The sequence below is a fragment of the Dreissena polymorpha genome, chromosome 8 (genome assembly GCF_020536995.1).
Source record: "Dreissena polymorpha isolate Duluth1 chromosome 8, UMN_Dpol_1.0, whole genome shotgun sequence".
Taxonomy (NCBI): Eukaryota; Metazoa; Mollusca; class Bivalvia; order Myida; family Dreissenidae; genus Dreissena; species Dreissena polymorpha.
The window spans coordinates 73,523,740-73,536,398 of NC_068362.1; positions in this window are offsets into that span (position 1 = coordinate 73,523,740).

Consider the following 12,659-nt stretch of genomic DNA (forward strand, 5'->3'; position numbering starts at 1 on the left):
CGTACTTGGTCAGCACGTCTGGAAATCATTCCTTGATGTGTGGATAGGCTGCCATTATAAACAAGTTTGCTATTTTGAATTCAATTATGTATCAAAAAGCATTGTTCTTAAATGTGGTATTTTCAATTCGCAATGAGATTTGTAATGACCCTCGTCATGCGAAAATGGGTCGTATTCTATATGCGCCCATCATATAAATAGCCCACTCAGCTATCCCTCCTTCTGGTAAGGAGAAACATAACATATTGAGTGATTTTAAAGCGAACAGCATCGCCTATGGCCTGACTGCGCAAGAGCACATGTTGGGTTTAACAAACGCTTGCCGAAACGCATAAGACCCATTTTCGCATGACGGCGCTATTGACGTCTGATTTAAATGTGTCGAAAGAAAACTGCGTTTAAATCAAATATAAACATACGATATATTTCGAAAGTGAAGAAAAATACTCATAACAAGGCATATGAGGACACATATGAAGTGCTCTCCGGTAGTATATTTTTTATTTACTCACATTAATGTGTGGTTTGACAATGCTAACACACATTTCATGTTGTGAATATGCAGCTTACAAGTGAAAAACACAACAAAATAGTTTAATTTTTGTTTAATTGTATTTAATTATTTAGAAAAGTAAATTGCTAACTTTATTTCAAAGTCAGCGTATACGCCGACTACATTTTTAAAAGACATTTATTGTTATAAATATATTTAATATAATATATTAAGTTGTTTTCGGTTTAGCGATTATAAAGCATTTTCGAGGTTGCCTATAGTATGCCTGTAGTAATTGATGAACTCATATCCATCTGTCTATGTATTGAGAACTGTGAATATAAACAAGCTAAACCTTCTACTAACCTTCTACTATTGCGTTGCTAGCACCCGTCAATACAAAAGATCGCCGCTATCTGTTGAGAACCAAAGAACGATTTCCAGAAATACCCGCTGTAGTAGCATGAACGAGGTTATGAAACAGGTCATTCGTATTATTATTATAAATTGTTTGTTATATTCGGGTTTAGCGATTATGAAACATTTTTTTTTTGGTTTTTTGTCTATCGTATCGCTGAAGTTCTGTTTAATAAATTGAGAATATAAATAAGCGTCCACTTTTCCCCAAATCTCTCAATTTACGACCTTTACTACGTCATTGAGTTGTATGTGATAGCGTTACCTATTGCGTTGTTATCGCCCGTAAACTTTCCTTTGTTTATCGACAGGCGCATATATAGCCTCATATCATGAATGCCAAAACACCCGCGAAAAAGAACCACGTGACGAAATAGGACGCTAAACTCAAATACCATGCGACTCGACTTTTATTATGTAAGAACGCTCTGCAATTCCTTTGAAGCCGGGGCCTTGTGATTGCTATTACGTAAGAATTGACCTCTAACTGAAGTAAGCAAAGGAAACGCAGCACCTAATTGACCCATTCCTTCTATGTGCGAAGGCAGATTGAATTTACTAATGTATGGTTTGCCTATTATATAGAGGATAATTGTTGGATTGGGTGGAATATCGACTTTAATTCACGAGTGATCATAGAAAATTATATTTTAGATATTCTAAATAGATTTTTTCTATGATAACGAGTGAATTAAAATCGATATTCCACCCAATCCAACAAATTTTCTTTTTATTTTATGCTCACAAATAAATATTTTTATACGTTTGCCAATCCGTTCAAACCAATTTCCCATTGGGCGCCCCAAAATATCATTACCGCTTTTACAATAAGCGTTGCAAATAGTTCACAATAAAACAAAGTAAAACAATAACTTTTTTGTATTTACAATGCAATGAAAAAAACACCGATAACATCATTTAAAAAATAAATAATCATATGACGACACAATTTGTTTATGTCATGTTAGCGTATTAATATGTGGAGTCTATTTATAGCGTAAATAACGCTAACAGTGTGTACATGTTTGTTGAAGGGAAGTTACTCCGTATGTTGATATAAATATTCAACGAAGAGTTCTCGCTCTTGGTGGAAGAATGCGTGGGGGTCACAATGGGGGTAAAAAAATAGTGCCGGTAAAACAGTGAAAATAATCGATAATTTTCACTGATAATTTTCACTGTTTTAACAGTATAATTATCAGTTTAAATTTACTGATATTTCTCTATAAACCACCGGAAAGCATAAAATAAAACACACATTATAGTGCGGTAAGTATGCGACTAACAAGTAAAAAACACTATAATTAAACTTTTGTTTTGAATTAAGTTATTTGGAAACCAAAATTCCAAACCTTATTTCAAAACAGCAAGACTACACATTTTAAAGAATATTCTTCAAATGTTTTTTTAATATTCAGTTTCAGCGATAATGAAACATTTTTTATGTTGTCTATCGTATCCCTGTAATAATTGTTGAACTCGTGGTCAACGTATTATTAATTGAGACCTGCGAATATAAACAAGCGTAACATTATACTATTGCGTTATTCTCACACGGACTCCCCTTTGTTTACCGCCAGCCTCAGATTTATGAATGAGCTGAGCGAAAATACTACGTCACGCACACGCAGCAGAAAGTGGACTATTTTAATTATTCATAAACAATCTCCTCCGCGACACGTACAATACGATCATTGTTTATTGATTCTTTTCTATAAAACACCGTTCGAAAATATTGAATGTAACACGATATTAATATAATGTTTCCATTTGTGAATACACATAATTTGAGAACTCAAACCTCTTGCATAAATTATACAACTCTTTCTTGCGCGGATACGCAAGCGGGTATTAGATATAATCATACCTAGGCCGTATCGACCTGAATTTCACACTTAGCACTTTAGACGGTTGCTAAAGCGACCATCTAAAAATTACAGCATACGTGTATTTAAAATTATTTTTGTAACAGCATTATTTCGTCTTTGTGTATTGAATTTATAACTATTGATTCGATTTCTGTGTTGTTTAACAAGACGGAAGCTATAAGGCAAGATGACCACGTGACCTCGAATATCCGTCAGTTGGTGTCCGCGCATGCGCACGCCTGTACTATTTTCTATTTATAAGATATACTTGTTTTCAATTTAAAAAATTACAACATACGTGTATTTAAAATTATTTTGTAACAGCATAATTTCGTCTTTGTGTATTGAATAAATAACTATTGACTCGATTTCTGTGTTGTTTAACAAGACGGAAGCTAGCCTAAGCGTTTTGCATGACGAGCCGTCACAATGTTTTTGCTGCGGCGTGTTTTTTCCCATATTAAATATTTAAACACAAAATACTGGAAAACTATATATTTTAGAAACATTTCAATGAATGTTGTAAATGTGACAGGATAAATAGAATAATAGGTTGGTGATGTGGATGGAGAATGATTATTTGGCTCGTCGGAGTATCTTATCGGGTTCGCCTTCGGCTCACCCGAAACTTCCTCCGACTTGCCAGATAACCATTCTCCATCCATGTCACCAGCCTATTATTCTTTATATCAACATGGCATACGATGATGATATACATATATTCAGATGTGTCGATTCATAATAAAATCGTAAGCATTATGACACAGAAAAATATTATGATTGACATACCTAAACATGCTTTCACAATGTACGTATTTGAAACGAGAACAACACAATGTAGAAAAAAAACGAAAAAGTTTTGTTACATACGGAAATGCATTTTTAGGTTTTTTGAAAGTAGTGACCATAATTTGCAAATAATAAAGGTAAAGAGAACATGGGAATCATATGAGTTGTCTCACAACAAGGTGTCTACTTAGCTAAAAACATTTAGATACCAAAACATGTTCATTTATGATAAAATGATCATATTTTGCAAGTGCTGATAATGCTTATATCACTGAAACATAGGCGGCTGTAAATACATTTCATTGCATTAGTACCCTACGAATGGAAGCGAAGGGGACTCAAGTTTTACTCCCGTTCAGTTGCTCAGTTGCGTAAGAATCTGGATCCTGATTAAATTTTAAAAAAACTGCAGCTTCGTTGATGAAACCTGGTACGTGTATAGTTAGCCACATGGGGAATATGTGTGTTTTTTGTCAGACAAAATATGTGTTTCTCCGATTAATGAAATAATTAAAAACTAAAAACAGGCTCCTGAGAGAATTCGTAAAGTATTCAAAGACAGGTCGATGAAAGAGGGCTATGTAGGGATAACAATTAAGCAAGGTATTTTTTCGTTAAACAAAAGTTGTCGTTGTTATGGTTACAAACGCTATTTTACAAATAATAATAGAAAACTAACATCTTTATCCGACGTTAATTAAAAAAAGTATGAAAGCTAGGTTGATTTAACATGGTAACTTGTACACAAAACACAATAAAACTTTACATCTGAAAAAGTTTGGTACAGATCAATCGGGAAATGTTAGACTGTTACGCTGAAATAACGTTGAATATTAATAGACCACATCAACTTTGCAAATAAAATTTACTCACACCGTTTACGGAATGCTAGAATTTTTAAATTCCAAACTATTTAACCAACATTTTTGAAAGGAACAGTCATAAATTAATTTCACGATTGACTAATTGATATGCGACATCCCAAGCGTGCCAAAACTAAAGTTCCAACTATGTCCTTTGCATGTGAGTTTAACACAGGTGTTCAGTGTGCAGATGCTTTACACATGGCCCTTAACAGAACCAGGGTCGCCTATAGAATATGGCGTCCCCTGTACAATGCTCGAACCAAAATAAAAAAAATAACGCGACAGTGTCATATCCGACAATAAGATTATAAGTAATTAGGTTAAATAACACAAAATATTGTTATAATACCGGTAGTTGGACAAATTTACAATAAACTAGTGACAAACAGTGCTATTCTTTAACCATAACATCATGACATAGACTATTATCAGCCCTCCTACACGCTCAATAACACTGACACACACAATAGGTCTTCTTGGTGTCGTGGGTCAAATGTGGGTAGATAAGGGTGCTAAGCTTCATAATTTTCAGGGTTGGATGCTCATTGGTGGGCTCTTGTGCACGGGTGGGCCTGGTTCGGCTTTGGCGGCGTGGTTGCCGTGCGCGAAGAGCGGCGGTAACGCTCGATTGGTCATTGTCAGCTCGAGTACTACTTACATGTTCCCCGGGTACTCTTAAGTATGCTAACATGTACCCCGATTACGGTAAATATACTTAAACGTACCCGGTCGATATAAGACTGTGCCCGAGTTGAATTCCCGCCCAAAATCCGATGTCGTAAACGCGTTACCGATTACCGTAAAACGATATTGATGCAATCGGGAACCCTCGGACAATTCCGCCATAACGGCGATCGTCTGGAGTGGTGTAGCAAACTGTCCGAAGCGTTCAGGTTGGATATTGATGATCTGACACAATCTTCTCTTTTAAACAACTGCATCAATATGCTTTTAGAGTATACGTTCCGATAATCTAGAGGACATTTTATAGAAAATTGACATAAATGTGAACATAATTAATAAACAAGAGGGCCAAGATGGCCCTAGTTCGCTCACCTGAGATGAGTCGGTTCATTCAATCTTTATCAAACGTCAAACTTGACCTAGATATTGTCCAGACAAACATCTTGGTCAAGTTTCATCATTATTGAACCAAAACTCTGGCATATGAAGTGTTTTTGTTTTTGTAAGATTTGACCTGAGGACCTATGTTTTGAGTTGACCCCCCCCCCTTACCAAACATCAAACTTTGCTTACAAAAATAATTATTATGACCAAGATTCATAAAATCTGAAACAAAATTGTGACCTCTAGAGTGTTTACAAGGATTTTGTATAATATAATGAAAATTTGGACAATCTAAGGGCAATAATTATGGCATTTATTATGTGATATATATAAAACCAATCTTTCTACCAAGTTTCATGATGATTGGGCAATAAATATGATTTCTTGAGTGTTCACAAGCTTTTTTTACTATATAAATATAAGAATACTGCCCCCCACCCGGCAGCCATGTTATTCAACTGACCGGAACCATTTTCGAACTCAACTCTTATATCAAGGAAACAAATGTTCTGACCAAATTTCATGAAAATTGGGTCAAAAATGTGACTTCTAGAGTGTTCACATGTTTCACTATATATAGAGAGAGAGAAAAATGCCCCGCCCACTGGCGGCCATGTTTTTTCACCGATTTGGACCATTTTCGAATTCGTCCGAGATATCAATAAAACCAATGTTTTGACCAACTTTCATGATGATTGGGCAAAAATTGTGACTTCTAGAGTGTTTACAAGGTTTCTATATAGCCAAATAAGGCAAATCCCCCCCCCCCTCGGCAGCCATGTTATTCAACTGACCGGAACCATTTTCGAACTCAACTCTCATATCAAGAAAACAAATGTTCTGACCAAATTTCATGCGAATTGGGCCAAAAATGTGACTTCTAGAGTGTTCACATGTTTTCACTACGGTATATACATATAGAGAAAAATGCCCCGCCCACTGGCGGCCATGTTTTTTCACCGATCTGGACCATTTTTGTACTCGTCCGAGAAATAAATAAAACCAATGTTTTGACCAACTTTCATGTTGATTGGACAAAAATTGTGACTTCTAGAGTGTTTACAGGGTTTCTCTATAGCAAAATAAGGAAAACTGCCCCGCCCACTGGCGGCCATGTTTTTCAACGGACCGGAACCACTTTTAAACTAGACCAACATATAATTAAGGCAAACATTTTGACAAAGTTACATGAAGATTGGGCATGAAATGTGACTTCTACAGAGTTTACAAGGTATTTCTTTTTTTTTGACCTAGTGACCTAGTTTTTGACCCATAATGACCCAGTTTCGAACTTGATCGAGATATCATTGGGACAAATCTTCTGACCAAGTTTCATGAAGATCCGACATGAAATGTGGCATCTAGAGTGTTTACAAACCAAATGTGGACGACGGACGGACGGAAGACGGACAAAAACCACAAAAGCTCACCTGAGCAATCAGGTGAGCTAAAAAAAGCCAACGACGACCGATTTAGCGTTAAAATTCCCGGGCAAGTTTTAGTATATTTACGCTCGGTTGGTCATTGTCGGCTCGGGTATTACTTACATGTACCCCGGGTACTCTTAAAAAAATAGCCGACGACGACCGATTTATATTTACCGTACCCAGGGTACATGTTAGTATACTTAAGAGTACCCGGGGTACATGTAAATAATACCCGAGCCGACAATGACCAAGCGAGTTTGATACACGACTTGGCAAATGACTTACATACACAGTAAGGTAGTTTCCTTCTCTTTGCTTACGACAGACATGTGTATTCACTAACGTAATAAGGAACAAAATATGTTTAAAATTATCTCTGTCCATACAAAGATCTAAGATTTTATTTATATTTTACCTGGTGACCTAGTTTTAGACCATAGACCATGTTCCGACTCATTATGATTCGGCATTCTATTGAAGCCTCTATAACGCTCAAAATCAACGAAAATTTCGTTAAGTATTTCGTAAAATAAAGTTAACACCTAAACAATCAGTGTTCCTTATATCAATAGTCACAATTTCAACGCTAGATGTGGTATGATTACATAGATTTTTGTAGATACAAAATGCTCGTTTTTATTTATTTGTGACACAATTAATTCCATTTTAATTTTGCGGGAAATTAAAATGGAATTAAATATGCAAACGATAATAAAAATGAGTCTTTTGTATCTAATAACATCTATTTATACCAGACCACATATGGCGTTGAAATTTCGGCAATTGCCATATGCAACACTGATTTTTATTTGGTTAAGTTTATTTTAATAAATAGTGTACAATATATTCATTGATTTTAAGTAGTAATGTTACTGCAACATATATAGATCTTTGGTGCACGTAAAGTGTCCCGTTTGATAATTTCTTGTCACCTACTCTCCGTATTTTAGACACAACGGAATATTGGTTACGCATGCGCAATTAATTTCCTTCTATATTACATATAAAATAGTTGAAGTTCGATATCAATTTTTACCATGATCAAGCAATGACCCACTATATCATCATACATCATTGGAAAGATAAATGCATAATCATTTGAAAAAAAGGATGTCATCAAATACTATACGGTGTAACTCAAAATATTCACCTTAGAAGAGGCACACCGGTTTTGACAGGTGTGCAGGTGACCATTTTGGGCTCAAATAGTATGACCTACTTTCAAAGCCGGGAACCATCAACAGAAAAAGTAGAGCACAAAAATGGCTTTTTTTTTCTTATTGCTTACAAATATACCTTCAAATTGCTACCAAAACATTCCATTTGCAATGTATTTAACAAATCCTATGCAGCATGCACTGAACAATGTGTGATAAGTATCAAACTGACTGCATGTAACCCTGCAAACAGGAGTTCCGGTTTGGGGTAATGTGACCAATTCCCGAATATGCACGAAACTACTCGATCTATCTCGGCAAATGCTTGTCGGTAGTAAACCAATCGAAAATTGCGATGATTGGTTCGAAATCCACAGCGTTTCTAAAAATAACTTTGACACATGCGCACAGAAGGTTCTGGATTTGTTTACTAATATAGAACACGTGTAACAAAATGTCAAATCATTCACCAGAACTTTCGAGAAAACACACAGAACATTCGAGAAAACGCAACATTTCGGTATATAAGGCCACACTTTTGTTATGGGATCATTCAATAAATCTACAATCGACAAAAGAGAAAAGATACAGAAGACAACGCAATAGCAGCTTTGAAATTACACGATGAACCTATATAACTAATACAAATACGATCGAGTGCATATTTTATCTTTTGATACAAACCAATTCATATAGCGACAAGATGGGTTTATTTTCGCGACCACTCATTGTGACAATGCCAGTTGGACACCCGTACCATGGCACGAGCGCTCAAACTTCCATGTTGGATCATCTAGTTGCGGATTTGTTTGACGGCATAGTCAACTCACCGATGTGTCGGCGCTCACAGAACTGCGGCATGGTGGGACCAGAACACGCAGCGACGCTGTTTTTCCCATACACGGTTAAGCGGAAGAGGTTTCCGTTGGTACACAAGCTAGATTTCACTGGATTTCTCCCGAAAGACATACGCGTAAAAATAGACGGCGTGATGTTATCGGTCAGCGCTAAACGTGAGCAGCGTGATGGTGACAACTATGATGTCATTGAGCGGGTCAGACGTGTGAAGATACCGGATGACGTCGACTCTAAGAAGCTGAGTTGTTTCATGTCACCCGCTGGCTATTTCGTTGTTAAGGGTCGATACGCGGATAAAGAATGCGATACACAATGCCCTGAGAAATGTAAGGCAGGACAAGAGCGATGCTGCGAGAAGAAAGAAAAATGCTGCAAAGAGGACAAAATCCAAACATCAAAAGAAAAGCCATGTCCAGAAACGACAGAAACACCAGTGAAGAACGACGACAAACCAAACAATTCCGAATTCCCAACAGAGGTGGAGCCAGTGTCATTGGCAGAATGCATTGTCGAGTCACCGGACCAGAGTTTGATAAATAGCCGTTGCCCGAGCCCAGCACCTTCTTCTGCTGACTTCGTTATCTTGGACGAAGACGCGCATGGTAAACCCGACTTTGAACCGGTAGAACAGCTGCACCAAACCACTACGGAAGACAAAACCGACCAACCAGTCTGTGACGCAAACAACGTCGTTGATATTGACGGCAAGAAGCATTTCCGGGTCCAACTGGACATGGGGTCCGTTCCAGTAGAAAACATTTCCATCCGGGCGAGGGACGGGTCTCTGCAAGTTTATGCCGCAAAGAAAACAGAAGAAGACGATGGGGTTCGCTTAGACATGGAAGTCAGGCGCGACTTCCGCCTTCCGGAACGTGCAGACGCCGGAAGTGCTAGGGCCTCGATCAGGGACGACGGCATGCTGGTTATAAGCGTTCCACTGAGGGAGGAGCAGCAAACTCGCGACATTCCTGTAGAGCTGTGACTTCTTTGTCGACATGTTTGCAATGACAAACTAGATGATGTGTATACTATGCTTGGACGTATGGTTTATGTGATAAAAGTTATTTCATTAAGTTATTTCTTTTTCATAAATGCAACTCTAAATGTTGATTGAAAAACTTGAGCTTATTATGTCCATTATGCACTAGTATAACCATGTTTACCGGTAATTGTTTTAATTACATTTTAAGTTAATACGTGTAATAGTATGTATAACAAGTTATAAATAATGTGTTTGACCGAACTATGTATGAAGTTTGATATGAGTGTGTGCGATAGAATGAATGAAATAAAGTATGAAGAATCACGTTTTATACTAGTTTGTCTCACAAAATACGACTTGATATAAATCATCCGCGATACTTCAATGTTAAAATATAGTTATGTAGAAAATGGTTTACTCATATGTTATTGTTATGTTCTTAATACGTTACGGCGCAACGTTCTATTAACGTAACGTCTATAGATCAGAGAGCGTCATTACAACGTTTTTTATGCAAGCTAGGACCAAGTATCCTAACCTCAACATGGTATAAGATGCGTACTAATATACATATATCCAGCTCTGTAAATTCATAATAAAAGCGTAAGCATTATGACACAGAAAAATATTATGATTGACTTAACCTAAACATGCTTTCAGAATGTACGTATTTGAAACGATAACAAAATAGTGTAGAAAACAAAAGAAAAATAATTAAAAGTTTTGTCACATAACGGAAATGCATTTTTAGTTCTTTTGAAAGTAGTGACCATAATTTGCAAATAATAAAGGTAAAGAGAACATGGGAATCATATGAGTTGTCTCACAACAAGATGTATACTAAGCTAAAGACATTACGCTACCAAAACATGTTCATTTATGAAGAAAATGATCATATTTTGCAAGTGCCGATAATGCTTAAATCACTAAAACATAGGCGGCTGTAAATACGTTATCATTTCATTAGTAACCGTCAAATGAAGGGGACTGAAGTTTTACCCCCGTTCAGTTGCGTCAGAATCTGGATCCTGATTAACTAAAAAGTACTTAAGCTTCGTTGATGAAACCTGGTACGTGTATATTTAGCCACATGGGGGATATGTGTGTTTTTGTCAGACAGAATAGGGGTTTCTCCGATTAGTGAAATAATTGAAAACTAAAATCAGGCTCCTGGGAGAATTCGTAAAGTATTCAAAGACAGGTCGATGAAAGAGGGCTATGTAGGGATTACAATTAAGCACGGTATTTTTTCGTTAAACAAAAGTTGTCGTTGTTATGGTTACAAACGCTATTTTACAAATAATAATAGAAAACTAACATCTTTATCCGACGTTAATTAAAAAAAGTATGAAAGCTAGGTTGATTTAACATGGTAACTTGTACACAAAACACAATAAAACTTTACATTTAAAAACAAAATTATTATAATGTCCGCGTGTTTTCATCTGAAAAAGTTTGGTACAGATCAATCGGGAAATGTTAGACTGTAACGCTGAAATAACGTTGAATATTAATAGACCACATCAACTTTGCAAATAAAATTTACTCACACCGTGTACGGAATGCTAGAATTTTTAAATTCCAAACTACTTAACCAACTTTTTTGAAAGGAACAATCATAAATTAATTTCATGATAGGTGTTCAGTGTGCAGATGCTTTACACATGGCACTTTACAGAACCAGGGTCGCCTATAGAATATTGCGTCCCCTGTACAATGCTCGAACCAAAATAATATATCTCTCTCGGGCTGAGAAAGGACATCATCCAAACCAATATATAAATCAATCCAGTAAATAACGCTCGATTGATCGTTGTCGGCTCGGGTACTACTTTAATGTACCCCGGGTACTCTAAAGTATACGTAAATGTGCCCCGGACACGGAAAATATACTGAAACGTACCCGGGAATTGTAACGCTATATTGGTCGTTGTCGGCTTTTTCCCTAAATTAATAATGTTCATATTTATGTCTATATTCTGTAAAATGACCTCTATATTATTTAAATGAAGCTCTACCCCAAAAAGCATGTCGAGGCAGATTTTGTTCAAATAGATATCTGTTTTGTATTCCGTAGCGCGATTTACATCGGATTTTTGGCGGGAATAGAACTCGGATGCAGTCTGGATTGCCGGGTACGTGTTAGTATATTTTCCGTACGCGAATTACATTTAGGTATACTTAAGAGTACCCAGGGTACATTAAAGTAATATCCGAGCCGACCATGACAAATCGAGCGTTCCGGGTAATTAACCATGATTACAGTAAAAAAAACGCGACAGTGTCATATCCGACAATAAGATTATAAGCTATTAGGTTACATGACACAAAATGTTGTTACAATACCGGTAGTTGGACAAATTTACAATAAGCTAGTGACAAACAGTGCTATTCTTTAACCATAACATCATGACATAGACTATTATCAGCCCTCCTACACGCTCAATGACACTGACACACACAATAGGTCTTCTTGGTGTCGTGGGTCAAATGTGGGTAGATAAGGGTGCTAAGCTTCATAATGTTCAGGGTTGGGTGCTCATTGGTTGGCTCTTGTGAACTGGTGGGCCTGGTTCGGCTTTGGCGGCGTGGTTGCCGTGCGCGCAGAGCGGCGGAAACGCTCGATTGGTCATTGTCGGCTCGGGTACTACTTACATGTTCCCCGGGTACTCTTAAGTATACTAACATGTACCCCGGGTACGGTAAATATACTTAAACGTACCCGGTCGATATA